Source organism: Cervus elaphus, chromosome 23 (genome assembly GCF_910594005.1).
Source record: "Cervus elaphus chromosome 23, mCerEla1.1, whole genome shotgun sequence".
Taxonomy (NCBI): Eukaryota; Metazoa; Chordata; class Mammalia; order Artiodactyla; family Cervidae; genus Cervus; species Cervus elaphus.
In genome coordinates, this window is record NC_057837.1 from 47,868,384 (window position 1) to 47,892,535 (window position 24,152).

At 41.4% G+C, this 24,152-nt stretch overlaps 1 protein-coding gene across 9 annotated transcripts in view; it reads left to right on the forward strand.

The window, feature by feature from the left end:
- Positions 1-483: 483 nt before the first annotated feature.
- Positions 484-24,152, forward strand: part of SHLD1 (shieldin complex subunit 1) — a 121,601-nt gene continuing 97,932 nt past the window's right edge. For 3 of the 9 annotated variants that reach the window (XR_006337029.1, XM_043883785.1, XM_043883787.1), the window contains exon 1: positions 19,927-20,056. The gene's annotated coding sequence lies outside the window, so the exon portion shown is untranslated. The other 6 variants (XM_043883782.1, XM_043883783.1, XM_043883780.1 and 3 more) reach the window with 5 other exon arrangements.

The window sequence follows — 24,152 nt, forward strand, 5'->3', positions numbered from 1 at the left end:
TACGTTAGGATAAATTGGAAATAAATGACTGATGTGGTCCTGTCCTTATAGTTGCTAAATCTCCCATGTAAACATAAAAGGCTAACTATGGTTAAAACATTTCCAAGAAAAGGTACATGGTATCCAGAGAGGATATAATGGGAGTAATGATTCCAGTTTGGGAGAGCATGGAAGGAGCTGGGCTGGGGAAGGGAGGCAGGCGGTGGCCTGGAAAAGGCAAGGCCCCTCAATAGAGGAAAACAAGAGAGGCACAGGAAGTCAGCTTGCTCAGTGGCACTCAGGCAGCAAAACGAAAGCAGTGTGACGTAAGGGGAGACAAGAGAGGCAGAGAGGGGCCAAACTGTGTTGCAATTTTGGCTTATATTAATGGCAATGGAAAGCAAGTGAAGTGATTTCAAACAGATTTCTCTGACTGTTGAATGAACAGTGAAATACAGGGGACAGAGGCAAGAGTCAGAAGCAGGAAGACCAGTTTGGTGCCTATGGGAGGAATTCATCTCTGAGGTAAGGATAACCCAGAGGAAGACCTGCTGTGGTGAGAAATAGGAGTTTTTAGGGAGACTTGGCAATGGTTCAGATCTGGAATGTAAGAAAAGAGGTGTCAAGGATGACACCTGGGTTTCTTCACCTGACAGATGTTGATATTTCTCAGTGAGATAGGGAGAAAATAAACCAGATTTGAAGATAAGAGTAAGATGAAATGGATCTTTCTCCATGACTTTGATAAGACTTTGAAATATCCAAGTCGAAATGTCATAAAGGGAGTTGGAGAAATGTGTTTGGATCCACTTACAAGTGAAAAGTGGGGAGACAGGTGTCTGTGGGTTGGTTAGAACTGGAGCTGTGGCAGCAAGGGGATCACCTGGAGAGAGTATGTAGAAAGGGGTAAGGAGTGAGTTTTTTTGATTCACCAGTTCTGAATGGCCAGATAGGGTAGCACAAAACCTGCAATAGAAACTGGACCAGAAACTGGCTGAGGAAGAAGGAAGAAAACCAGGAACTGGTTGAGGCCTGAAAGCCAATCAGGAGAGTGCTTCAAAGAAAGAGTGTTCAACAGTGTCAAATAAGGTGAGGCTTGAAAACTCCCCATGGAATTTTGCATCATGGCAGTGACTCAAGCTCAAATGTTTTGATGGAATGATGAGGGTAAAAGCAAGATTTGGAGGGAACTGAGGAATGAATGGTAAGAAAATGGAAACAGAGTATGGAAAATTCTTTTTAAAAGTTTGTGAAAGGAGAGCTAAGGCAAAAGCTAGAAAAGAAAATAGGACTGAGGGTTGGTTGGTTTTGCTTTGCTTTTATGGCAGACACATGAATAGTCTGTATATTCAGCCCATTTACAAAGCAAACAAAACCTATAAATAGGCTCAAATACACATGGAGATTTTAGAATATAATAAAGGAGCATCTTTAGCTTCCCAAGCGGCACTAGTGGTAAAGAATCTGCCTGCCATTGCAGGAGATGCAAGAGACAAGGGTTTGATCCCTGGGTTGGGAAGATTCCCTGAAGTAGGAAATGGCAACCTGCTCCAGTACTCTTGCCTGGAAAATTCCATGAACAGAGGAGGGCTACAGTCCGTGGGGCTGCAGAGTCAGATATCACTGAGCCACTGAACACACACACACACAAGGGGGCATCTCAAGTCTCTCAAATCTTTTTAATACAAAGATATTAAAATACCTTTTTAATAAATCATGTTAGAATGCCTAAATAGTCATGTGGAAATTATAAAATTGGATCCACATTTCATCATATACAAGAATAAATTCCAAATGGACTGGATATCTAAATGTAAAGAGAAAAGCATACAAGTTCCAGAAGAAAATGTGTGTAAATTCCCTCATATTTTGAGGGTAGAGAAATGTATTTCTAACTTGCAATCTAAATGCAATAAAAGAAAAGATTGTAAATGTGATTATTTTTCTAAAAATAAACTTTTGCATGGCTAAAAACAATACATAAGCAAACAAACAAAAAAAATCATAAATAAAAACCAGTGACAAACTTCGAGAAAATGTATTCTGTATATTATGTATATTACAGGTAAAAGAATGGATACATAGATATAGATGTAAAGGACCAGTCAAGAGGGAGCAAACTGATCGAGAAAGGAAGAGGGGAGAGGGAAGGTCACTAGGGTGATATCTTATGAACCTGTGGAGAGAGGACCAGGCAAAGATAGACAAGGGACTGTCAGCAACTTCCTTGTTAAATGGAGGGAAAGAGGAGCTGGTGGGGTTCAATGTTTAATAGGATTAGGAAGCAAGTTAGCAGCTGAGAGGAAGAGGAGAGATATATGAAATGAAAGGGAGGAGCCTTCACTGACCAGAGAAATGTGAGGCAAGACCAGACCCTTGGGGTGAGTGCTGTTCGTGATGGTGAATTACAAAGGAGCCATTGTGCTTCATGAGTGCCTTTCCCTGGCAGTCCTCGAAAACTGAGTTATTTGACTTTGTATTGTCTCCTGGGTGAAAGAAGTTCTTCTAATTCAACTCCATCTTTGTGAGAACTTTTTTGGGAGGATTCCCTGGCAGACAAGTGCTTAGGACTCGGTCCTTTCACTGCTGGGGCTGGGTTCAATCCCTGGTTGGAGAAAGAACATCCTGAGGCAAAAAAAAAAAAAAAAGAGGGCCTTTTTTTCCTGGAAATCCAGAAGGAGGGAGGAAAAGAAGGACCAGTCAGCAGGAAGCAGTTAATTTACATGAAAAATATTATGTCTAATTCATTGTTTGTCAAGTAAAACAGGTGAGCGGTGTCAGCCGCAGAGAGAGGCAGAGAAACTCGAAGCTTCTGGGAGGAACGTTAGGGACAACTGTTAGAAGAAGGCTAGCAACAAGTTTATCTTATCAATTTTCAACCTGAACAGGCTCTTGCTGCCTTTTGTGACATGGCTGGGTGAATAAACCTTTGTTCAGAGCTCAAAGTCCTAATGCTTCCTACTGCTTTTAATATTAATATCTGAGATGATTTTCTGAAAGGGCTGATACGTGGAGTGTGTCTGCCTCTCAGCTGGCTGGTTGACTGTGGGACAGTAGACATCTAAACATCTGCAATTTGCTAGTTCCCGCCTTCCTGTCCCCCCAGTCCCATGCACTCTATAGATTAAATGTGCATTAATGTTCTGCTATGAAAATCTCTTCCCACCCAAACTGGGGAGAATGGCCTTTAGTTCAGCAGTGCTGGAGCTTAGATGATGATAGGCTACGTGCCCAGAGAAAGAATGTGGACGCAGTTAGTTCTTTTGCAGAGGGGGAAAGGCATGTTTGTTGAGGACTTAATGATCATTTAAAAAAAAAAAATCTAGTTTTATTTACTTATTTGGCTCTGCTGAGTCTTAATTGCTGCATAGGGGATCTTTGATATTCCTTGTGGCATGCAAGAATCTAGTTGCAGCATGTGGGATCTAGTTCCCAGACGAGGGATTGAACTCAGGCTCCCTGCATTGGGAGAAAAGGGTCTTAGTCTCTGGACCACCAGGGAAGTCCCCTAAAGATCCTTCATCAGAGCAGAATATTGACTCATTCTCTGTAGAAAGGATTAGGAAGTCTGTAATGACAATATACTTTGAAAGAAAAAACTGGGATTTCCCTGTGGTCCAATGGTTGAGATTCTGCCTGCCAATTCAGGGGACATGGGCTCAATTCCTGGTCCAGAAAGATTCCACATGTTTCAGAGAAACTAAGCCCATGTGCCACAGCTACTGAGCCAGTGCACTAGAGCCTACAAGTCACAACAAATGAAGGCCGCATGCCCTGGAGCCCGTGCTCCTCAAGAAGAGAAGCCATCACAGTGAGAAGCCCACACATCACAACGAAGACCCAACACAACCAAAAAATAATAATAATAAATAAAGACTGATAGATGACTTGTTAAAAAAAAAAAAAAGAAAGAAAGAAAAAACAAAAAGCCAGTCTTTCGATTCAGAGGAAGGAAAAGTCACAAAGTGTCCTGTCTGGAAAGCTTGTGCCTGCATCTAAGCAGTGCCCAAGCCCAGCGCTGTGTTTCTCCAGGGCCTCAGACTAGAAGGGGAAGGATGTCGTTAGTCACAGTCAGCTTTGCTTGGTGATTATTTGCTGGGGAACTGTTGTTCCCTGGTGGGGAGGGAGGTGACTTCAGAGGGAAGCCAGTCAAAGCTGGAGGTTTCCATTTGGTTGGAAAGTAGCTTGTCAGCCTGACCTTGTTTATGTTGGGACACACTGACCTAGAACGTCTAGAGCCGGTGGGATCCTAGTGTGACCCAAGGCAAGATGGTCTGTGTCTCTCTCCTGGGCAGGCCCTTCACACCTCTGGACTCGGGCCAGGGGCCTTGTGGGCATTATTCCCAATGATTCAACTTGGAACTGACTGCCCATGTGCCCCATGTGGAGAGTTGATGGGAGGGTATTTTCATTCTGAAGGAGAAACTCCACAGGATTCAAAGGTATTTCAAATGGTGGAACTTCACCTACAAAGCATGACAAAAGATATGACCTAATAGGTAGCCTCCCATTTCACCTGAGATGTTGGCTCTGCCCTTTGAAACTTCAGGAACGCCTGGCTCACTGTCTTCTTTGGAGGTAGTGGATGTCAGTCTGCTCCAAGGACTTTCCGATAATGGGTATTTATAACTGGATGTTAGCAGCAGACAGTAGGTAAGACCTTCTCTCAGAGAACAGGGTGGGAGCCATGACAATTGCTTTGAAAACAAAGGAAGAGTGTTCCCACATTGCGTTGAGGCCCTTGGGGAAGTTGGGTTTTATTACCTCCTTTTTATAGAACAGGATCATCAGGAGCTGTGGGATTGCTGACTTGGAGTCAGCACTCAATTTGCTGACTCACGAATTGAGCACCATGCCTCTCACAACAAAGGAGGGAACTAATTTAAGATAATAAACCCAATAAAAAGAATGTGTTTACATTTTTATTTTCAACATCAATTGATTTGGAGAATTTACTCTTTGTAATTACACACTTCTCCTCATTTATGCTTGGTTAATGATTTTTCCTCTCTTGTCCTTTAAACAGACCATGTTAGCAAAGAGGCACTCTGATGGGGGTTTTATAGCACAGGCCAGGACGTTTCTAAAACACGCAAAGGATTTGTGTCACAGATAGCCAGTAGAGGACTGTATCTGCTTTAGCATTTTAATAATGCTTTTAAAAAATAACTTATGAGTTCAGTGTGCTCCAGTTCAATTTGGTTTAATTAAAACTTACTTTTAAGTTATTCTCTAAGGCAGAGAATAGTAACTGGTTCCTTTTAGGACAGTGAATTGTATTCTTTGCAGTTTACATATTTTAATGTCTTTTTAGCCATCTACTTATGAGCTCAGTCACAAGTTACCTACATTCTCTGTGCCTCAGTTTCCTCATATATACAAAGGGCACAATAATAATACCTTACTCACAGCATTGTTATAAAGATTAAATGAGGAAATCCATTTCATTAATACTCTAAGAATTCTCTACCAAACTTAGTTATTATTAACACATTATAGTTGTATTGAATTACAAAAGTAATTTGTGCTTGTTGTAAACAAATATCTAAAATATATAGATGTTTACAAAGTAAAATTGATAATATTCACTCTTTACTCAGCCTCATCCTAGAGACATTTCTCAGAGATAGCTTCCATATTGACTGCAATTTTCTATGCACATTCATGTAACTGCCTTAGAACTTTGCTTCTATGTCTAACAACTAACCATGGACATTCTTCCTGAACAGGTCCCATGGAGCCACCTCTTTATATAATATGGATATTAACTCCTTGTCTGATTTTTTTTTTCTTCCAATATGTTTTTAGGGTGCCTTCCATGCTTCTATGTAGTCAAATCCTCACTCTTTTCCTCACACCTTCTGAGATTTATATAATGCTTAGGAAGATCTTCTCAGTGTTTAGCACTTAGAAATACACTTCTGAGGACTGACTGGAAAATGAAAGTGAAAGTGAAGTCACTCAGTTGCATCTGACTCTTTGCGACCCCATGGGACTACAGCCTACCAGGCTCCTCAGTCCATGGAATTTTCCAGGCAAGAGTACTGGAGTGGGTTGCCATTTTCTTCTCCAGGGGATCTTCCCGACCCGGAGATTGAAGCCAGGTCTCTCGCATTGCAGGCAGAAGCTTTACCATCTGAGCCACCAGGGAAGCCCCTGGAAAATGAAGACTTACACAACTCCAGAGAACTTTTCAGTGGTTAATAAGGTGACTATTACCACCTTGGGGTTCCCTGGTGGCTCAGACAGTAAAAAATCCTCAGACAGTAGAGTATTCTTGCCTGGAGAATCCCCATGGACAGAGGAGCCAGGCGGGCTACAGTCTATGGGGTCACAAAGAGTCAGACACAACTGAGCAACTAAGCATAGAGAACTTTTGGGACATACATTGTTAGCATACTGAACTCAGGTCCACTTGCCCAACTCACAGCAAAGTCAATCTACTGACGAGGGTTTCGGTGAAGAGCATTGACTGTAGGTAGGGAGCCAAGCAAGAGAGTGGGAGATAAACCTCAGATCCACTTCATCTTTGTCTTTGATTTAGTGATTTCTTTTTTAAGGAGAACAAAAAGGCTGGGATTAATCACTGTTTTTGATGTTTCTGTGATGTTTTTTAATCACAGTTCTAGGAGTCAGGATGTTTCCAGTTTACAATTCTCAGACCATGGGAGTGGCGGGGAGGGGTGTCTATGCCCTGAAGAAACAACCTGAGTTTGTATGTTAATGATCTTACCTATTATAGCAATTTTAGTACATTAATAATGTTATTGACAATGGCGATTTTAGTCATCTGACTCTGGTTAGTGTTCAGTTGCCACAGGGCTGAGGTTCAGAAGGGACAAGAAAGGGAATAAAGTTTGGGGTAAAGAGATTAATCACAAGCTTGGTAATAGAATTTAGCTTTAGAGGGATATGATTTTGAAACCAAGCTGAGCCCTGCAGGACCTTCCCAGGTACAAAAGCCTTTCTGTGTTCCCCATTTTTTATCTGTAGGAAAAACACCTTCGCTTCCGAGATCTTCCCTGAGTTCCAAAGAGCAGATTTAAACAGTTACTAGTTACGGTAGTGAGGGAATATGGAAACAGAGAAAAAGTAGTCAAGAAAAAATAGTGCACCCAAAAAGCAGAGACATGTCCATCGGCAGATAAATGGATAAAGAAGTTGTGGTACATACACAATGGAATATTACTCAGTCACAAAAAGGAACCCATTTGAATCCATTCTCATGAGGTGGATGAACCCAGAACCTATTATACAGAGTGAAGTGAGTCAGAAAGAGAATGATAAATGTTGTATTCTAATGCATATATACAGAATCTAGAAAAATGGTACCAAAGAATTTATTTACAGGGCAGCAATGGAGAAACAGACAGAGGAAATAGACATTTGGACATGGGGAGAGGGGAAGAGAGGATGAGATGTATAAAAGAGTAACATGGAAATTTACATGACCATATGCAACAGATAGCCAACAGGAATTTGCTGTATGGCTCAGGAAACTCAAACAGGGGCTCTGTATCAACCTAGAGGGGTGGGATGGGGAGGGAGATGGGAGGGAGGTTCAAAAGGGAGGGGATGTATGTATACCTATGGCTGATCCATGTTGAGGTTTGACAGAAAACAACAAAATTCGGTAAAGCAATTATCCTTCAATTAAAAAATAAATAAACTTTTTAAAAAAGAAATTAAAAAAAAAAAAAGCAGAGTCCTAGGTTCTCCTCAATGGATATATGGAACAATCTGGTGCAATTTTAGTTCTATAGGAACTAAGGCTCCCACCAAAGTGGAGGATGGTAATTTCAAGCTGAGCAAGAGTCTGAGAATCTACCTTGTTTCCTCGCCGCTAACCAATCAGAAGAAAGTCATACCCTAAATTTTGTCTTTAAAAACTCTTCTCCCCAAACTCCGCGAATCAAGGAGTTCAGGTCTTTTGAGCACAATCAGTCTATACTCCTTGCTTGGCCCTTGCATTAAACCTCTCTCTGCTCTGAACTCTGATGGTTCAGTTCATTTGGTACCCTGTGTGTCCGTTGGGCATCCAAACTTGGGTTGACAACAGTTTCAAAATAAAACTTTGTGATCCATTAATGTGAGTGTATTTTATTTTTTACTGGAAGAGAGCAAATGACTGCTATGCTTTGGGGTGTTGTGGGGAATGTTACCTTCAGCTAATTTAAGAATGAGAAATGCAGGCTTGAGGACACCTACACACTTTGCACAAGTCTCTGAATTCCACCCTACAGGATTCTTATACATCATGGTGTTGGGAAGAAGGAAGTCAGCTTTCCGGTGCTTGATGTAGTTGAACCTGTGACTTAACCATCATGGTGTGCAAGAAAGTGGTTTTACCTTATCTCTTTGGATACTCAAAAGTTACTAATAAAGCCACCTAAAGCCAAGAGTTCTTTTTTTTTTTTTATACTTAATTATTTTTGAGGCTGCATTGGATGTTGCAGCACTCAAGAATCTTCATTGCATCACGTGGGATCTTTCATTGCACACAGATTCTCTAGTTGTAGCATGTGGGCCCAGTAGTTGTGGTGCATGGGCTTAGTTGCACTGTGGCACAAGAGATCGCAGTTCCCCAACCAGGGATTGAACCCATGCCCCCAGCATTGCAAGGTGGATTCTTAACCACTGAACCACCAGGGAAGTCCCCCCGTAGTTCTTGGAAAGGTCCACCAAGACCTCTGCATACTTGCTCATGTCTGGGAACTGAGATCTACTGTTGAGAACATCACTCAAAAATATTTGTCAAGGAGTCAGTTCAGTTTAGTTCAATCGCTCAGTCATGTCTGACTCTTTGCTACACCATGGACAGCAGCTCACCAGGCTTCCCTGTCATCACCAACTCCCAGAGCTTCCTCAAACTCACATCCATTGAGTCGGTGATGCCATCCAACCATCTCATTCTATGCCATCTCCTTCTCTTCCTGCCTTCAATCTTTCCCAGAATCAGGATCTTTTCAAATGAGTCAGTTCTTCCCATCAGGTTGCCAAAGTACTAGAGCTTCAGCTTCAGCATCAGTCCTTCCAATGAATATTCAGGATTGATTTCCTTTAGGATTGACTGGTTTGATCTCCTTGCAGTCCAAGGAACTCTCAAGAGTCAAAAAGTCAAGTGGATATTTAGAAAGAAAAATAATGAGTGACATTATATTTTGACAATGATGTACTTCTACTTTTTTAAGACATGCTTTTCCCTACATTTTTCTTTTTGCTTAGAAAAAAATCATATTGCCTATGTATAAAGTCAGTATAACTGGCTGAAAAATAGGTAAATAATCTTTAATATTTGACTTGCAGAGTACCAAATAATTGGGTAGAATTTAAAAAAAAATAAGAGCTATTTTGCAGAAAGAGATGTATACTTTTTAATTCAACAAACATTTATTTAATGACTTTTATTTCAAAATAATTTTGTTAGGAGTTGTGGGGTTTTTGAAGATAGAAAATTACAGTCTCAGTACTTCCCTGGTGGTCCAGTTACTAAGACTTGGTGTTTCCACTTCAGGGGCTGTGGGTTCTATCACTGGTTGTGGAATTAAGATTCTACATACTGAGGAGTATGGCCAAATTAATTTTTTTTTTTAATTATAGTTTCCATTCACTATCTAGTCATTTATATTTTTTGCTATTTTCTAGACTTTTTCAGGAATAATTTAGAAGAATACCAAGCAATAAGAAGCAGATTATTTTATATTTTATGGCAAGCACAATTCTCTGTGTGGTTTATTATGTTATCTCCTTACGTCAGAAGGTCATTGTCAAAGATAATAACAAAATCATTTGGAGACTCGGTCAAATGTATGCACCTCAGACTTTATTTATTTATTTTTGGCTGTGCTGGGTCTTCATTATTGCACAAGGACTTTCTCTAGTTGCAGCAAGTGGGGGCTACTCTGTAGTTGTGGTGCATGGGCTTCTCATTGCAGTGGCTTCTCTTGTCTCAGAACACAGGTTCCAGACACATGGGCTTCAGTTCATGGGCCCTAGAGCATGGGCTCAGTAGTTGTGGGACATGGACTCAGCTATTCCTGGCATGGTGGAATCTTCCTGAACCAGGGACCAAACCTGTGTCTCTTTCCTTGGCAGGTGGATTCTTATCCACTGTACCACCAGGGAAGTCCTCCTCTGACTTTTTAAAAAACTTTTGGCCATGCCATGGCAGCATGTGAGATCTTAGCTCCCTGACCACAGATTGAACTGGTGCCCCCTGAATTGGCAGAGTGAAGTCTTAACTCCTGGATCGCCTGGGAAGTCCCGTCCTCAGACATTTTTGTGGGTCAGCCTTCAGGATGGCCTCAGATGATCCTTGCCTTCAGCAGTCTTCAAACCCTTGTGTGGTTCCTCTCCCACAGTGAAATCAAGCCATAAGTGACTAATAGAATACAGTGGAAAGGACAGTGTGTGACTTCACAGGCTAGGCCTTTAAAGAGGTGGCAGTGTCCATCTTGGTCTCTTGGATTGTATCTAGAGCAGGGACCAGCAAATTGGGGTTTATGGGCAAAATTCAGCCTGCAGGCAGTTTTTTCTTTTCCTTTTTTAAATTTTTTTTGGTGTTAGGTCTGGATTCTTTATATGTATATATATACATATGTGTCTATATATATATACATATATCTTATTTGTTTATTTATTTATGTCTGTGTCAGGTCTTCGTTGCTTTGAGGGTTATTCCCTAGTCGTGCTGCAAGGGCTTCTCATTGTGGTGGCTTTTCTTATTGTGGAATACCAGCTCTAGCTGTGTGGGATTCAGTAGTTGTGGCTCCCAGGCTCTAGAGCATAGGCTCAATAGCGGTAGAACATGAGCTTAATTGTTCTGCAGCATGTGGGATCTTACTGGATCAGAGATCAAACCCATATCTCCTGCATTGGCAAATGGATTCTTTATCACTGAGCTACCAAGGAAGCCCTGCAGGCAGTTTTTGTACGAACTGAGCTAAGATTGGTTCTTATAATCTTAAAATATAGTTTAAAAAGAGAAGAATATATAGCAGAACCTGGAGGTGACCCACAAGGTTTAAACTATTTACTACCTGGTCCTTTACAGAGTTTACTACCCCTGCTTGGAGGAATCCAGGCACCCTGCTGTGAGTGAGCACACACACACACACACACACACACACACACACACAGCTCTGTGGAGAGGCCAGTATGGACATGATTGCATCTAATCATTCCACTGCAACCCACTCCAGTATTCTCGCCTGGAGAATCCCATGGACAGAGGAGCCTGGCGAGCTATGGTCCTCAGAGTCACAAAGAATCAGGTACAACTGAAGCAACTTAGCACACGCCAGATAACTGGCCCACGGGAACCCTAAGTGATAATAAGCCTCTGTAGGGGAAGAAGACATTTCCCTCTTTCTTTCTAGGTTCTTTCTTCTGGCTGGTCTAGAATTGAACTGACATGAGACAGAATAACAAGAGGAAATCAAATAAAAGTGTAAAAATGTGTACATGGGAATAAACCCAGGAAAACTGAGTAATTCACCAAAACAGCCCAAACTTTCACCTTAAATACTACCCTCAGCTAAAGACTAAAGAGAGTGTTGAGATGGGGTGAGTCAGTTATGGAAAGTTACAGGAAAAGCACAGCAAATGAGGGTAAAGTTGTTGTGTAGATTTAAGTCAGTGCCTTAAGTCAGTGCCATTGATAAGAGTTTCTAGAGTTAAATATTTCTTTAAAAAGGGTAACTCCTACTTGGTTTTCAGAGTTTTCCCCAGTCTACTGTTTTCTAGAAAATAAACTGTTTAAAATAATTAATATGCCAGAGGTATGTTTTGGAGTGACAAATTCTGCTCCCCTACACCTCTAAGTTTGGGGGTAATTTATTGTTGCAGCAATAGTAATTAGAATATACTATATGTTTTCTGAAGTTCCCAAGTAAAATACTTATTCACTTCCTTTAATCATTCTTTGGCAGAATTTAAGCATATACAAATCCTTAACATATAGTATCTGCTGATTTCTAAGCCTTGTAAGTAGTTCCTTATAAGAGCTGAGGCATCCCACTCACCAGGAATTCCTTGAGGTCCAGTGGTTAGTCATGACGCTTTCACTGCCAAGGGCCTAGTTTCAATCCCTGGTCAGGCAACTAAGATCCCACAAACTACACAGTGTGGGGGGAAAAAAAAAGAAGCAGCAGCAGCCTTGAGGCCTCACATTCCAATAAATGTGTAAGGGTCAAATTATTTCCTTAGTATTCAGAAACATATCAGTTTCTTCAAGTTATATTTGTTTTCTGTTGATATGCAAAAGCATTCATTATATCTGGTAAGACCAAGACCCCCTAAAGACAAGTTCCCTTTCCCAGCCTATGAGTAATCTATCCACAACTTTATTCCCTTGCTTATTTTCTCTGACCTCAATCCCTTTATTGTCTCTTCTGACCTCAGTCCTATGGCAACTGATTCTAATCAACCAAAGTCAGATGACTAAACTCATTACTGTCACTATCATTATTAATGTACTAAAATTGCTATAATAGGCATAATCATTAATGTACAAACTCAGGTTGTTTCTCCAGGGCAGAATGAGCTCGTAGACCCCCAAGCTATGGATGACCTGACCAGAGAATCTTAAATCAGAGACATCCTGACTCCCAAAACTACAATTAAGAAATGTCTCAAAAATATCACAAGACTATGATTAATATAAATTTCTGTCTTCTTCCCCTTAAAACATTCCCAACTCAGAGACTAAGATGGAGTGGATCTGAGGTTTATTTCCCACTCCCTTGCTTTGTGTGCTGCAAATAAACCCTTAATTTGCTGCACTCACTTTCAGAGTTTGGCTTTTTGCTCCACACATGAACCTTGGCTTGGTTATACTGGTATTGCTCAAACCATTAATTTGAGAGAAAAGTGAATTTAGAATTGTTGGCCGTCAGCCAGTCAATTACCCTAACAAGCGGTTTTTTTTTTTTTTTCAATAGTCCTGGAAAGCATTTATTGCTCACTTTTTAGAGATGGGAAAATTAAGGCTCACAGAGGTTAATGGCTATAGTCATAGAATTGATGAGTAAGAGAGTTAAGATTGAAGCCATCTCCTGACAGCACATTTAGGTGCCTGTGGCTCTAGGCCTTAGGTCAGTCATATAAGTCCACCTTATCATGAAATCACATGTCATTCATTAAGCTTTCATAGGCTTAAGGTGCCAAAAATAGACGCCTTTTGTTAGTATCATGGAATGGCAGTTAGCAGTTGTTAGCAGTATTTTTAAAGCCTTTACCATTTGCCTGTTATTGTGCCAGTACTGATTTTTAGATCTTAAGGTCCAAGTTTATGTTCTTTATATAAACTTCCCCCAAAGGTACTGAGTGACACATTGTCTGGTGCTGGGTATTCATGGAAAATAAAACCCACACCTCCACATTTATGGATCTTCCAATCTAGTCAGGGAATTATCTATCTGATATTCTTTTCTTGGTTATCAACTTACTGCTTAATCATGGCTTTATAACATTGCATGACTGAAAAACAGTAAGATACCATGAATTTCATCAATTACTTAACCCTTGAAGTAAGGTTTCCTTTATTCTTTCTCCAGGGCAAGATGAGCTCTAGCTTAAAGCTAAATCCCCAGAAGGAAGAACAATTAGATCAAGGTTCAGAATGACAGGGAGAGATAAGGTCATTGCAAATAATATTATTCTACTTTGAAAGACTTTCTGCTGAAAGAGATTTGGCTGAAGTAGCTTAGCTGATGGCAGAAAAATCAACTATGAACTATAAGAGTTTCATCAGACGGTGACATGAATCTATTTACCCAGTCATTATACAGTCAATGGCAAAACAACTTTCTCTTTTGGATCTTTTGTAATGCAACAAATTATTTTGCTACCTGTGCAGATTGAAGGTCTCAATTATAAACTATTTTGTTTTAATGATGACTTTGATTAGTTTTCATTTCCTGTGCACTCCTGGCATGCTGCGGTTCATGGGGTCGCAAAGAGTCGGACATGTGACTGAGCGACTGAACTGAACTGACCAACTGAAAGTGATAAGAAAAGGTGGCCTGAGCCATGCTATATGGCAAAGAAAGTCACTCCAGACTTCAGAAATTTGCTCCAGGAAATCGCTCCCATTAGAAAGATAAATCTTGAACTTCCCTGGTGGCGCAGTAGATAAAAGAATATGTCTGCCAATGCAGGGGATATGGGTTTGATCCTTGTCTGGGAACTGAGATCCCACACGCCTTGGAACAACTAAGCCTGTGTGCCACAATTACTGAAGCCCACGTGCCCAGCCCATGCTCCACCACTGCAATGAGAAGCCTACACACTGCAACTAGAGAGTAGCAATAAATAAGAGTTAGTTTATAAGTGAACAAACTTGTTTTTCAGGGAAAGAGTGACAGTGACAAGAGGCTCCAAGTGTTGTTTTACTGATAAAAGGTCAGAGAGAAGTCATGTTTTTTAGACTTCTTGGAGGAGGTAAGGGTTGAGTGGGGGTGGTGTGGGGAGGGGAATGGAGGAGACCTGGGAAGAGACTTAGTTATTCCTGCATATAACAGCACTTTCTCAAACACTTACATGTGAGTCATTAGGCGGGGTCTGGACAAAAGTATGAAATAGACATGGTAATACTGTACTTGCCCTCAAGGCACTTATAGTCTAGTGAGTGAAACATGAGGGTAAATGGAGGAAAGTGGGCTTTCCTGAGAGGGATAACAAACTCACATTTGACAAGTTAGAGAAGGTTTCCTGAAAGAACTCCCTAAAGCTGAACTCAGAAACATTGTTGCTTTTGTTCAATCACTAAGTCAGGTCTGACTCTTTGTGACCCCAGGGACTGCAGCATGCCAGGCTTGCCTGTCCTTCACTATCTCCTGGAATTTGCTCAAACTCATTTCCATTGAGTCGGTGATGCCATCCAACCATCTCATCCTCTGTCGCCCCCTTCTCCTGAACTCAGAAGCATGACAGAAACAAAAGGAAAGAAGAGTGTTTCCAAGGAGGAAACTGCATGGATATAAAAAGCTCAGAGGTAGGAGTGGTGTCCATGGAGTCACAAAAGGTCAGACAGGACTTGGACACTGAAGAACAAGAGAGAGCAAGCATAGAGTATTTAAGGAAAAGTAAAGAGTGTATAGGTGGAGGGTTGGGGGATAGTAATGGGAGGTTAAAAGATGCTTACTCCTTGGAAGGAAAGTTATGACCAACCTAGATAGCATATTAAAAAGCAGAGACATTACTTTGCCAACAAAGGTCCATCTGGTCAAGGCTATGGTTTTTCCAGTGATCATGTATGGATGTGAGAGTTGGACTGTGAAGAAAGCTGAGTGCCGAAAAGTTAATGCTTTTGAACTGTGGTGTTGGAGAAGACTCTTGAGAGTCCCTTGGACTGCAAGGAGATCCAACCAGTCCATCCTAAAGGAGATCAGTCCTGGGTGTTCATTGGAAGGACTGATGCTGAAGCTGAAACTCCAGTACTTTGGCCACCTCATGTGAAGAGTTGACTCACTGGAAAAGACCCTGATGCTGGGAAAGATTGAGGGCAGGAGGAGAAGGGGACAACAGAGGATGAGATGGTGGGATGGCATCACTGACTCGATGGACACGGATTTGGGTGGACTCCGGGAGTTGGTGATGGACAGGGAGGCCTGGCATGCTGCGATTCATGGGGTTGCAAAGAGTCGGACACAACTGAGCAACTGAACTGAACTGAATGGGAAGTAAGACTTCCCAGGTGGCTGAGTTGGAAAAGAATCCACCTGCCAAGCAGGAGACCGCCTGCAGTGCAAGAGACCTGAGTTCAATCCTGGGTCGAGAAGATCCCCTAGAGAAGGAAATGGTAACCCACTTCTTAGCTGGGAAACCCCATGGACAGAGGAGCTGGCAGGCTACAGTCCATGGACTCGCAATGAGTTGGACACGACTTAGTGACTAAACCACCACCACCAACAGGAGGTAAGGAATCCTCTAAATCTGGTTAAGAAGTTTGAGTGTTAGCCTGAGGGGAAGAGAGTGAGGTGATTAAAAGAAAAAAAAAAAAAACAACTGGGCTTTTAAAAAGAAAATTCTGGGCTTCCCTGGTCCAGTGGTTAAGAATCTGCCTGCCAATGAAGGGGACACAGGTTGAACCCTGGTTGGGGAAGATCCCATATGCCACAGGGCAACTAAGCCCTTTGCACCTGAGCCTAAGTGCCACAACTAAGCCCACTTGCTAGATAGAGCCCGTGCTCTGCAACAACAGAAGCCACTGCAATGAGAAGCCTACACACCACAACTAGAGAGTATTCTCCACTTGCTACAACTAGAGAAAGCCCATGAGCAGCAACAAAGACCCAGCAGCCAGAAATAAATAGATATTGTTTAAAAAAGAAAAACAAAACTCTGAAGAATTCCTTGGCAATCCTGTGGTGAGGACTTGTGCTGTGCAGTACAGCCAAAAAGGGAAAAAACAAAAAAGAAAACAAGCTTCAGGGGCGATGGAAAGCTTTTGTCATACAGGTAGTGGATACTTCCCTGGTGGCTCAGATGGTAAAGAACCCGCCTGCAATTCGGGAGACCCGGGTTTGATGCCTGGGTTGGGAAAATCCCCTGGAGAAGGAAATGGCTACCCACTCCAGTATTCTTGCCTGGAGAATTCCACGGACAGAGGAGTCTTGTGGGCTAGAGTCCATGGGATCACAAAGAGTAGGACATGACTGAGTGACTAACGCTACCCCCACACAGGTGAGCTGTACTGAGAAAGTTGCAGTGAGAATGAAGAGAATTAAGATCTAGTCAATAGATCTTTAAGAAAAAGAATCTGCAAGATGCTTTGATTACAGATGGACATGAAACATGTTGACAAAGAAGGAGAAAAATTTTCTGTTATTGGCAACTAAATGGTTTGACTCACTGAAACAGGAGATTCTGGTGTAGGAGTGTAAGCAGATAGGGTGTGTGTGTGTGTGTGTGTGTGTGTGTGTGTTAGTTGCTTAGTCGTGTCCAACTCTTTGCAACCCCATAGACTGTAGCCCCTCTGTCCATGGGATTCTCCAGGCAAGAACACTGGAGTGGGTTGCAGTACCCAAGAAGGGCTTTCTTAACACAAGAGGAGCCACTTCTGGCCTAAGCCATTTTGTGATCTAAGTCTGAATGAAAGCTTACCCTTGAACAAGCCTCAGAAATTAATGATCTTAGGGGGACAAAAGAATGCAGGAACAATGATTATTACCAGTCAAGAAAAGTAATAATAACAAAGATAATAAATCTGTTGTAAAGACTCTTAGTTCTGTTTCAATGTTAAAAATTAGCCTAAAGCAATTTCTTGAGCTATTTTGCAGAATTTACCCCTCTGCCCCAGCACTCAACCACCAGATCTATTGGAAACTAATGGATGAAGATATTGCTTTTTACTGACCTTCCTGACTTCAAACAATGAAAATTTGGGGGACTTCCTGGTGATTCACTGGCTAAGACTCCATGCTCCCAATGCAAGGGGCCCAGGTTCCATCTCTGAGAAGGGAACTAGATCCCACATGCTGCAACTAAGACCTGGGGTGGCTAAATAAATAAATATATAAATATTTTTTTAAAAAAGCAACTTGGGACCTTCTCCTCAATTCTATGTTGAATTCTCCTCTGCTCAAACCCCTTCATGAATACTCATGTACCCTTAACTTAAAAATTCCTTAATTTTGCTGCTTAGGGAAACACTACTTTGGGAAAGACCCCAGGTGTTTTCCTAATTCACTGCAAGTAATCAATCCTTCCTTCTGATTTTTGGCTTGGTTGTATCTTTTGGTTTGATATCCATCAAGAGACAAATCCAATTTTCGGGTAACAAGAGCAGGTTGTTTGGGAGGTGTTGGAGGCTGAGATAAAGGTGCTGGAGAATATGTTAACTCGAATCTCAGAATAAGACTGGCTTAGAGGTTTGGGAGTCATCTGCACAGGAGAGAAAAGAGAAGGAGATTTAAGAACCCTGAGAGAGGTTCCACTGAAGAGAGAGTTTGTAAAGGAGATTTAGATGATTGAGAGAGGAAAGAGGAAAACTGGGAGAAGGTGTTATCAGGGACACTCACAGACAAGGACTTTCCAGAGGATGGGAGTGATCAGTAATGTTTAATGCCATTGAGAACAGGGTGGCAGCATCAGACAAACTCAGATTGAGGGACAGTCGACAACACAACTGACCTGTACTCTTCAAAAATGTCAATGCTGGACTTCCCTGGTGATCCAGTGGTTAATAGTCCACCTTGCAATGTAGAGAACACCAGTTCAAGTTCTGGTCTGGGAAGATTCCACCCACTGAGGAGCAGCTAAGCACTTGGGCCACAACTACTGAGCCTGCATTCTAGAGCCGGCAAACTGCAGCTACTGAACCAGCGTGCTTAGAGCCTGTGCTCTGCAACAAGAGAAGCCACCGCTATGAGAAGCCTGTACATCGCAACTAGGGAGTAGCTCCCGAGCTCCACAATTAGAGAAAGTCCACACGCAGCGACGAAGACCTAGCATGGTCAAAAAAAACAAAAAATCAATGCCAAGAATACAAAGAAGATGCACAAACATCTGTGTACATAGAAACAGAGGTTAAAGGAGACTAAAGAGACATGAAAAATGACAATGCAGTGCATGATCCAGAATTTCCTTTTGTTATTTTTAAAATCATTTTTAATGGTTGCATAATCAGACAATTAATTTCATTCAAATATATTTGAGTTTCTCATTTCTAAAATGGAGAGGAGAGGAATTAAGGACTTTTTAAGTTAAGGGTACATGCATATTCATGAAGGGTTTTGAGCATTCCAGGTTTTCTCTAATCACACTCTATCATGCTACTTTGGCAGAGAGGTTTTTATGAGCCATATTACATAGAAAAATGTGAAAATCAAAATGGTACACTGATTATCGAAGTACAAAGCTGGAAGTAAAAGTAAAACTTACAGTTGCTGTGTTAGGTTTGTCTGAATGTGAAGGAAAGTTCACAATTAGTTTTACTTCTAACTGTATCTTTAAACTTGCCTTCAAAAGGTCACTATATCAGCCAGCTTACTTGTGGTAAGCTCAAGGTATCTGACAGTGATTAGATAGTGTTATTTAAATTTTTCACAAGTGCAGACTCCTAATTTATAGGGTTCTATCCCAACATACAGTGGGAAAGAATCCTCTTGCCACTCGGGTTCAATGCCTGGGTCAGGAAGATCCCCTGGAGAAGGAAATGGCAACCCACTCCAGTATTCTTTCCTGGGAAATCCCATGGACAAAGGAGCCTGGTTAGCTACCGTCCATGGGGTCTCCAAAGTTGGACACAACTTTGCTATTAAACAACAAATCCCAGTGTAGGCATCTATAGGAGGCTGTGAGTGCACAGAATGCTTTCAAGATGACAGAATGGAACAATAACTCATTTGCCTTTTGCACGATCCTGCAATTCTAGCAGTTGTGTACGGCTACCTGAATGCAACATGTTGAAATATTAACATTCTTTTTGTTAATTTCACTCTACTTTTTTCTTTTTTTTAACGTAGACATTCAGGTTTTTAAACATTTAAAACATTTTCCCTATGCCATTTCCTATCCACCAAGCACAGCAGGCTTTCCTGATAGCTCATTTGGTAAAAAAATTTGCTTGCATTGCAGAAGACCTCAGTTCGATTCCTGGGTCGGGAAGATCCGCTGGAGAAGGGATAGGCTACCCACTCCAGTATTCTTGGGCTTCCCTTATAGCTCAGCTGGTAAAGAATCCCCCTGCAATGCGGGAAACCGGGTTTGATCCCTGGGTTGGGAAGATCCCCTAGAGAAGGGAAAGGCTACCCACCTCAGTATTCTGGCCTGGAGAATTCCACGGACTGTATAGTCCATGGGGTAGCAAAGAGTCGGACACGACTGAGCGACTTTCACTTTCACTATCAAGTACATTGATCAATAAACCTTTAGAAACTGAACAAACTACTTCTTCCAGGAAGGCATCATCGACAGGGTCAATGCCCTCAGTCAAGATGCCCGTAATTGCCTTTCCCCTTTCTTCCCTGCCCTAAGTAAAGATGGTTCTGGTGACTTCCTTTCAAACCTCGCTTTTCCCATAACAAACGTGGCGCAACCGCTTCCGGTTCCAGACTGCGGCTACTGCCGGGCGGTGAGTACAACTGGGACCTTTTCTGGGTCAGTTTTCTCTGCGGACTCTTGAAGGCTTTCGATTGTGGGGATGGAGGGAGAGAGGGGGCTCTCCGCGATGCCTCGCGGAGATTCTTTAGGCAATTAGGAAACCGTTCTTTCCTAATTGGGAAGTTATGGCCACTTTCCCTGGCAAGCTCCCAAACTCCTCCTACCCCCACCTGGCACGGCCTTTGCAGCCAAGCCTTTGCGGAAGCCCCAGAATTTGCGTGCAGTGTGTCTAGATGAGCTTCGGTTCTTTTTTTAAAATAACTTTTCCAAACTATAATTCACATGTTATAAAGTGTAAAATTCAGTGGTTTTTCATATACCCCCAGGATTGTGCATGCATCACCACAGTCTAATTTTAGAATATTTTCATCACCTCTAAGAAAAACCCTGTACCAGTTAGCAGTCACTCTCTATTCAGAAGGGCCTCCCAGTCCTAGGCAATTACTAGTCTACTTTTTGTCTCTATAGGTTTGTTTGCATATTTGATATAAATGCCATCTTACAATGTGTGGTCTTTCTTGAGTAGCTTCTTTCACCAAGTATAATGTTTTAAAAGTTTGTTCTTGTGCTATCATGTATTGGAACTTAATTCCTTTACTGTAGAAAAATATTCCTTATATTCATATGTGTGTGTTCTTGCTAAGTTGCTTCAGTGCCACCCTGTGTCCCATAACCCACTCGGCTTCTCTATCAATGGGATTCTCTAGGCAAGTATGCTGGAGTGGTTTGCCATGCCCTTCTCCAGGGGATCTTCCCCACCCAGGGACTGAGTCAGCATCTCTTACATCTCCTGCATTGGTAGGCGGGTTCTTTACCACTAGTTGTTGTCCTTCAGTCGGTCAGTCGTGTCTGACTCTTTCCGACCCCGTGAACCACAGGACACCAGGCTTCCCGGTCCTTCACCATCTCCCAGAGTTTGCTCAAACTCATATCCATTGAGTCAGTGATACCTTCCAACCATCTCCTCCTCTGTCATCCCCTTCTCCTCCTGCCATCAATCTTTCCCAGCATCAGGGTCTTTTCTAATGAGTTGGCTGTTTGCATCAGGTGGCCAAAGTACTGGAGCTTCAGCTTCAGCATCAGTCCTTCCAATGAATATTCAGGGTTGATTTCCTTTAGGATTGACTGATTTGATCTCTTTGCAGTCCAAGGAACTCTCAAGAGTCTTCTCCAACACCACAGTTCAAAAGCATCAATGCTTCAGTGCTCATCTTCCTTTTATGGTCCAACTCTCACATCCATACATGAATACTGGAAAAACCATAGCTTTGACTAGATGGACCTTTGTCCGCAAAGTAATGTCTCTACTTTTTAATATGCTGTCTAGGTTTGTCATAGCTTTTCTTCCAAGGAAGAATGAAATTTTAATTTCATGGCTGCAGTCACCATCCACAGTGATTTTGGAGCCCAAGAAAATAAAGTCTTTCACTGTTTCCGTTGTTTCCCCATCTATTTCCCATAAAGTGATGGGACCAGATGCCATGACCTTCTGTTTTTGAATGTTGAGTTTTAAGCCAGCTTTTTCACTCTCCTCTTTCACCTTCATCAAGAGGCTCTTTAGTTCCTCTTTGTTTTCTGCCATAAGGCATTTTACCACTAGTGCCCCCCACATTTTATTCATCCATTTACCAGTTGATGGATATTTGGATTGTTTCCACTTTTTAGCTCTTATAAATAAAGCTGCTATGAACATCTGTGGGGGCTTCTGAGGTGGCTCGTTGGTAAAGAAATTGCCTGCCAATGCAGACAACTTAAGAGACCCAGGTTTGCTCCCTGGGTAGGGAAGATCCCTTGGAGGAGGAAATAACAACTCATTCCAGTATTCTTGCTTGAAAAGTCCAATGGGTAGAGGAGCCTGGCGGGCTACAGTCCATGGGATCTCAAAAGAGTCAAATATGACTAAGCAACTGAGCATGCATGCACACATGATCATCTGTGTACAGTTTGTGCAGACACATGTTTTTATTTCTCTTGAACATATATATTGATACCTGGGAATGGAATTGCCTGATCCAAGTGTAACTCTAACAATTGAGGAACTGCTAAACTGTTTTCCAAAGTACTTGAGCTATTTTACCTTTTTTTGTATGTGGATATCCAGTTGTCTCAGTGTTGAAAAGACTGTTTTTGTCCTGTGGAATTGTCTTGGATGCTGGAGAAAATCAGTTGACCATAAATATAAAATTTTACATCAAAACTGTCAATTTTATTACAATGACCTCTATGACTGTCCTTATTTCAATACTACAGCCTTGATTACTAAACCTTATAGTTGATAGTTGGTTTTGAAATAAGAAAGTATGGATACTGTAACTTCGTGTTCTTTGTTTTTAAGATTGTTTGGCTTTATGGGCCCCTTGCATTTCCATATGAATTTTTAAAATAGTTTTGTCAGCATCTGCAAATGCCAACAGATTTTGTAAGAATTGTATTGATCCATACATGAAGTTTGGCAATATTGTCATTTTAAAATAGTAAGTGTTCTAGTCTGTGAACATAGGATGTCTTTCCATACACTTAGATCTTTAGTTTCTTTCAACATTTTAAAATAGTTTTCAATGTACATGCCTTACATATTTTTCATGAAATGTATGGTGGTTTAGTTGTGAGGTTGTGTATAACTCTTGAGACCTCATGGACTATAGGCTCCGCTGTCCCTGGGATTCTCCAGGCAAGAATACTGGAGTGGGTTGCCATTTCCTTCTCCAGGGGTTCTTCCCAACCCAGGAATAGAACTCAGGTCTCCTGCATTGCAGGCAAATTCTTTACTGACTGAGCTACAGTATTTTATTCTTTTTATGCTTTTGTAAATGGAATTATATTGTTATTTTATTTTTATCTTTTTTGTACAGTTTATTTTTGTTTATTTTATTTATCTTTGGCTGCACTGGGTCTTTGTTGCTTCGCGTGGGCTTTCTCTAGTTGCAACAAGTTGGGGCTAGTTTCCAGTTGCAGTGCATGGGCTTCTCCTTGTGGTGACTTCTTTTGTTGTGGAGGCTCAGTAGTTGTGGTACAAAGGCTTAGTTGCCCCGAGGCATGTGGGATCTTCTTGGACCAGGGACCAAAGCTGTATCGCTGTATTGGCAGATGAATTCTTAAGCACTGGACCACCAGGGAAGTCCTAATTTCATTTTTAGGTTGTTTACTGTTAGTGTGTATACATACAAATGATTTTTCTGTATTGATATTATATCCTGCAACCTTGATTAACTTGTTTCATTATTCTACTAGTTTTTTTAAGTGGAGTCATTGGGACTTTCTATACATAAGGTCATGTCTTCCACTAATAGAAATAGTTTTACTTTTCTTTGTCCAATCTGGAAAATTTTTATTTCATTTTCTTGCCTAATTGTGCAGCTAAAACCTTCAGTACAATGTTGTATAGAAATGATGAAAGCAGTTACTGCTTTTGCCTTACCATGAAGTTCCATGCTAGCTACAGGTTTTTCAAAAATTCTCATTAAAAAAAAAAAAAAATGCCCTTTAGGACTTCCCTGGTGGTCCAGTGGCTAGAGGGAATGGGTTTGATCCCTGGTTAGGGGAATTTGTGCATGCTGCAAGGAGTGGCCAGAAAAAAAAAGATTGCCCTTTATCAGATTGAGGAAGTTCCCCTCTATTCCTAGCTTGTTGAGTGTTTTGATAGTGAGTGGGTATTTGACTTTGTCAAATTATTGATTGTGTGTGTGTGTCTGTTGTGGTTTTTGTCCCTTATTCTATTATAGTGTATTACATTGATTGATTTGCAGATGTTAAAGTAACTTAGCATTTCTGGGGTAAGTTCTGTTTGATCACAGAGTATAATCCTTTTTATATGTTGATAGTTTTGTCTGTATTCACAATATTGGTCTATAGTTTTCTTGTGATGTCTTTGTCTAGTTTTGGTGTTAGGATAATACTGGGCTCATAGAGTAAACTTGGAAGTGTTCCCTCCTCCTCCATTTTTTAGAATAGTTATCTACAAGAAGGAAGGATAGGTGCAGTGGGAGGAAGCAGGGCTTGTTGGAAAACCTGATAGAAAGAAAGGGTTCTGAGGTTGGGGAACTAGACTAGACATTTCTGAGTGGTAA